The sequence below is a fragment of the Haliotis asinina genome, chromosome 4, assembly GCF_037392515.1.
Source record: "Haliotis asinina isolate JCU_RB_2024 chromosome 4, JCU_Hal_asi_v2, whole genome shotgun sequence".
NCBI lineage: Eukaryota > Metazoa > Mollusca > Gastropoda > Lepetellida > Haliotidae > Haliotis > Haliotis asinina.
Window position 1 is genome coordinate 35,353,766 of NC_090283.1, and position 6,000 is coordinate 35,359,765.

At 42.9% G+C, this 6,000-nt stretch overlaps 1 protein-coding gene across 2 annotated transcripts in view; it reads right to left on the reverse strand.

Annotated features, from left to right (window-relative positions):
* The window catches only part of LOC137281515 (succinate--CoA ligase [ADP-forming] subunit beta, mitochondrial-like), an 81,760-nt gene extending 76,530 nt beyond the window's left edge, over nt 1-5,230 (reverse strand). Inside the window, exon 1 of one of the 2 annotated variants that reach the window (XM_067812783.1) lies at nt 5,157-5,230. The gene's annotated coding sequence lies outside the window, so the exon portion shown is untranslated. The remainder of the gene's footprint in view (nt 1-5,156) is intronic. The other variant, XM_067812782.1, reaches the window with a different exon arrangement.
* Nucleotides 5,231-6,000: the final 770 nt, after the last annotated feature.

A 6,000-nucleotide genomic window follows, 5' to 3' on the forward strand; every position in this document is an offset into this window, starting at 1 on the left:
AACTGGAAAATAATTCAATGTCTTTCTATCAGATAGGACTGAGTATGTACAAGATGATAAACTAAGAGTGACGAGCGGCAGATTAAATTAAGGACGGACTAAAGATTCTGCACAGAGCGCTTGGGGGTTCCACTGAAAGATGCGCAAGCGTTTGGACCAATAGATAAGTTGCGACAAAGGTTGGATGGGAGTTACACAAAAGGATTGAGCACAGCTTCAACACACACGGGTTTAAACTAAAGGATGTCCCATAGCGTTGTTTAAAACGACATTTTTGAGAATTAACTGCGTAATTTATCAGAGATTTCTAAACTGGTGAACGGAAATTGATCTAAGGGACAATATGTGGACAAAAGCTAATAGTTGTGTTAGCAGGTGTGCTGGGCGAGTACTGTTTTAAGACTCTAGAACTGAAACTTTGTTCAATAATACCTAAGATAAAAAGAAGCATACTAAGTTTTAGCAGAGGAAGCTGTGATTAGTGTAGTTAGGATCCCAGTGTCACAGGGGGTGAACATGTGACGTGAGTATGTCTGAGTGTTTTTAGATAAATGTGTTGTTGTGACATGGGTGGGTGGGGGTGGGACTTGAGTGTGTTTTTATATGTGTGAGTGTTGTTTGTGCTGAATCTGTGCGTGTGATTTGTGTGTGTCACAGTTTATTTGAGAGGTATTTTACTTAAACACTTGTACAACAGTGTTTGCAAAAAGATTGACATTTTTGTTAGAGATATAGAATGATAAGCTACAGTCATCTGACAATATGTACGGTCTGGTTTGTGAAGGCGCTAACACTTTCAGGTACTGCATAAAACATTATGAAGTCAAATGTTCATCGCCAAACACTCACGCTGAATCCCTCCTCCCGTTGAAAGCCGACACAGCACTCCTCGGATCAACATACACAATGTCATCAATTTACAGCTTGTTTCCACAAAACCATTATTCTTTTGCAGAATGCACAATTCATTGGGTTATCTATGATAGTCTCATTCTAACCCATTGCTCAGGGAAATGTTATATTCAGCTAAGCTTTCAGTTGTTCGACTCGTCTATAATTTAATATTAACCGATAGTTATTTTTTCACCATCAGGCTGTGAGAGATTTGTAAGCATTTAATCCCGTCTGGTGTGGAGTATGGGCTCGTGGCCACGTGAGACCAGGCTGTCCGTGGTATCAGCTATGGGTTATTATTGTAAAGGGAGATACGAGTTTAGTGCTGCTGCATTACTCCCAGACTGGGGCGGATTTACATAGCTACATTCCCAATGTTTCAGTGAATGAATGCGAGATAGTTGTTGAGTTAGCCTGGATACATCTGCCCGCTTGCTGGAACTGGCTTCCCTGGATGTACAATTCACTCTACACGTAACAGCACTGCGCGTGCCACTTGTAATTAACATGTCTGTCTAAATCAATGTAGGCCAAACTACAATACGCCATCAGCTTTTTTATGGGATTTTGAAAACGTGACTGAGCGATCTGGTATAATACCCACATTCGGTGGCGATCTGTGAATCTTGAAGAACCATTATGTTAATTTACCTAGAAAAATCATCATTATAACATTTGAACAGAATCAGTCATGTCTTGTCCGAATGGGAAAAGAGCCTTTGAGATCGAACGTGTCCAATTAAAGTATCACGCGTGAACTCCCCTCTTGCACGTGTCTGCTGTCATCGTAGCCTTGTGTGGTATGTAGAAAGAAACTGAAAGAAAATAGAATAGAGGGAGTGCGTGGAGAATATGTCGATCTAACGTCGTCACGTTAAAGTAAGGATGACAGAATCAGTCGCGTGGTGCCCGTACAGGACGTGTTGCGTCCTCCCCAATAATAGTCTAAACCATGCTGCATTGATTCACTTCCGGAATTGCCGCTCTGTAGGGATCACCTTTAATAAATCTGGGTCTGAGGCGGAAACAGTGCACGCAGAAAACATGCTTCTTCATCCATTGCTTCGTTCTCATGCGACACGTTATGTGTGTTCTGGCGACCAAATCGTCTTTGAATTGCACAATATCAAAGCAACAATTAAGATGAGCGCTGCCTACCTGCCAAGGGTAGTAATTTATCTGATTTGATTAGCGATTTCCTCTTTGATCTTCCGTTATGCCTTGTGATTAGAGCCAATGCATTTGTTTTACTGTCACTTTTAACAAACCTCTTACTCTGAGATTCCCGTGTTATCAACGCGTTCCTACACTCACAAAGGCTTCTTTCCAGACTTGACGTGTTAGGTTTGTGTGATCATTTGGTGTCGGCATATGCGACGTGAGAAATCGTTACAACTCAGAATTAGCGCTCGAGATGCCCACTAAAGTCTTGAAGTTGGAATCGCTTAAACTTCCTTGGCCCCGTGTCGGTGAATATCCTCCCTACACAGTGTACACAAATCCCATGGTCGTGTTTGACCACTGCTATGATTGTTTGACACTGAGCGATTCAATAGCATATGTGTGCTCTAGCTGCTCATGTCAGCCGCATCGACGGAGAGACTCGGACGACTTTCCGGCAGACGGACTCACATCTGTACCTATATCTTTCTAAAGAACATGCCCTTTAAACCGAAATGAATTAACCGGAAACGAACTACTAGACGTGCACGAGGCATTGTAGGGCCTGATTATCCTGTTTCTCTGTTTCTTGTTTTCCGTGTCTAACTACTAAAGTTAAAAACAGAAATCAAAAGTCACTGTGGATGATATTATTTTTTGAAGACAGGTTGCCCGAGTCAGAGTTACATTTCGAATTATTTCTCTTTATTCAGGACATGTGTAAGGCGATGATTGGACAATTAACCTTCCTTACATTGCCGCCTCTACTCCTCTCCAGAGACTCACAATAAGGCTGTGCATGTTCAATAAAGACAAGACGCTAGCGAGGGCCGCAGCCGTAAGAAACAATCTGAAGGCATCGTCGTCGGAGACCAATTTACGTTAACACAATTTTCTACTCGTCGTCTTGGCATCGAACATACGCCTGGGTCAGAGTGACCTAACCAAACAAGAATATTGAGTCGACTTCCCCGAGGGAACACGTGACTGACCTGTGTAGCAGAATAGACAGACATGGTATCCTTGGCGTAGTACGGAGACAGAATAGCACACAGCAGTACAGTGGACAGATTGGGATTTATCATAGTTATAGAAGAGTGGGCAATTTTAAAATAAGGATCCACCAAATGAGTAGACAGACTTGCATCCACTGGTGTAGAAGACATACACTTGTTGTTTGGGACACTTAGTTCCAACTCTGATCATCAGGGTCCCAGCTACAGTTTCAGTTTACGTAGATGAAATGCTTTGGCTGATGATGAACACCGGTTATTTCCTTGTATTTACTTGAACTTGGTCCTTACTTTTTTTTTTCTTTATGAGCATATAACGGTGCCATCTCCCTCCATTGGGTTGTAAAGTATTAACTTGTTAATGGTTTTACGTTTTGATCCAAATGTGACATAAAACATATGTGCCCATCAGTGTACAGACATTAGTTCATGCGTGTTGAGCTGTACAGTACAGCATGCAGGCTACGAATCACCGGTATAGTAGCGGAGACACTATAAGTTTGGCGTCATAGAAGGATAAGTTCCCAGTGTAGCAGACAGATTCACTAGCATAACAGGCAAACATCAACGGATTAATAAATTAACAGTATAGTTTACCAGCGGGTTTTACCAGACAACGTTGGTTCACCTATATATTAAGCAGACTAATGGGCAAGAAACCAAATAATGCTTCTCACGAAAAGCCTGGCTTTCAGCATACAAGACATATTTTAGCTAAGGCATTCAGTTAACCCTTGGAGATTACAATATGGACAAACCACAGAATTAATGACAAGACTAGACGTTACTTTGGGCCTTCCTGGTGCATTTCAGTTCGTAAAATCTTCTGCCACATTCCATTCTGCAATCCTGTCAAACGTCGCTATGAAACTCGAGAAATCCCTGACATAAAGTATCGTGTGCAATTTGACAACATTCTGAATCTTTCTTACGTAGTGCATCGTGTGCTAGTCTGATCACTGTTCATTAGATATGGTTAAAATGGCATGTTTGACGTCTCCCGTGGCCAGATAATCACGCAGTGCTGTGTTGCCGCGTGATACTGGCTAACAAGCATGTTGCTGCAGTTTGCAAAGTGCATCTCTCACAACTGAGAGGCGATGGCCCTCGCAACTGTTTCATAATTGGGGCTATATTTGCTGACAGGAACCCAGTGACCGGCAGAATCAATTTGAAATCTGGCCTCGGCCGAATGCGTCTCAAACGCAGGCAATAATTAGACAAAGCCAGACCACTTCTTTCTCTAAATCAGGCCGCCCTAGGGATCCATCTCAATTGCACCATTGCAGATAGTTTTTTGTACGTCGTTGATGAAGTGTCGCTTGCACCAGGTAATCAAAGCATATCGTTTGCGTCAATCACGTCGCGCGCTTTTGAGGGCTTCTCCTGCTCCCTACTTTTCCCGCCATTGTGTTAGAGACGAAGCAGACGGCAATATGCGCCATTTTGAATGTTCCCGCAAGCCACTCGATGGTACAGATAAACTTAAGACACGTAATCAACCCAAGAGCAGCTTCATCCGACAGTAGGACTGGCAGCTTATTACACGGCCACACACACACGCACGCACGCAGGCACGCACCCGCACGCAGAGAGAGAGAGAGAGAGAGAAAGAAAGATATATATATATATATATATATATATATATATATGTCGTTCATGAGAACTGGCTCCACATGCAAGATACAGCAGCCCTCCTCCGCACTGACGGATGGTTGACCACCTTCTCAAAATATGATTCATTCGCGTTTGCCTTCGGTCATGTAGCGCTGCCCCAATCTCCTATAACACAACCATCAGTTCTTTGCAACAGACATTATAGTCCTTTGAATGAGTGCGCAAGAACAGATGCAGTAAAATATGGCCAGTGACATATTCTCGTCATTGCCATGATCACGGTGCACAAGCAGTACACAGCATACCGACGCTCTCTTGCACATAGAGGTAAGTAGTAACATCATATCCTTTTTCTATAGGATTTTGGGCAGTCTCAGACAAACCAGGCGCACCTTGTAGGAAAAGGTTTGCAGTAATACCTCCAACACCCAGGACATGCATACCATCAACAACTCAGTACAGATCGCTCACCTGTATACACCTCATACTGTACTGTCAGGCGACCATCCCCACTTGCCACTGACTAGACGTCACACGCAATTGCTGGTTTATATTGATCCACGTGTTACAAGTGTTAAACACTAGCACAGAATATCCCACAGGCTGAAGCAGCTTTTACCCACCAACCGTGAGAGACGAGTGATCGTGAAAGCACAAGTCCTGAACATCAACTGTACACTCTGTATATTTTGAGGAAATTGGGGGGTTTTTTTTATGGCAAAAGAAAACATTTCCTCTTAACGTTGTTTTGTAGGCTGAACGCCGGGTTCGATTCCTGACATGGGTACAATGTATGCTTCCCATTTCTGGTGTTCCCTACCATGATATTGCAGGAATATTGCTAAAAGCGGCGTAAAAGTATACCCACTCATTGTACGCTGAGCGAATTACTTTACAAATAAATTTGGAAGTTAATCATTTCAGTGCATTATTTGCATTCCCTGTAGACAATCGTGTCACAAGTCGTATTGAATACGGACGCATTCACCACTTCGATATCACAGTTAGTTTCAGCAAATTGCAACTGACTGGAAATTCCATATGGTTTATTTGCGTGGCTGTCTCGGGCGAAATATCTTCGTCGTTTGTAGGCTACTTCAAGGAAGATTGACGCTAGACTATAACAACCCATTAACCATCGGCGGGTTCATATTTGCACTCTTACCGTCTACGAAGCACTGACTTACAAATGTTTTTTTCCTGTCAAGACGTTGAACGACAGGTGTAAATGGTCTGTACCATATTTGGAGGCGGACGTGGACAAATACCACTGTAGTTATTGAGCGAAGATACTGCACGTCACAGGCATTCTGTG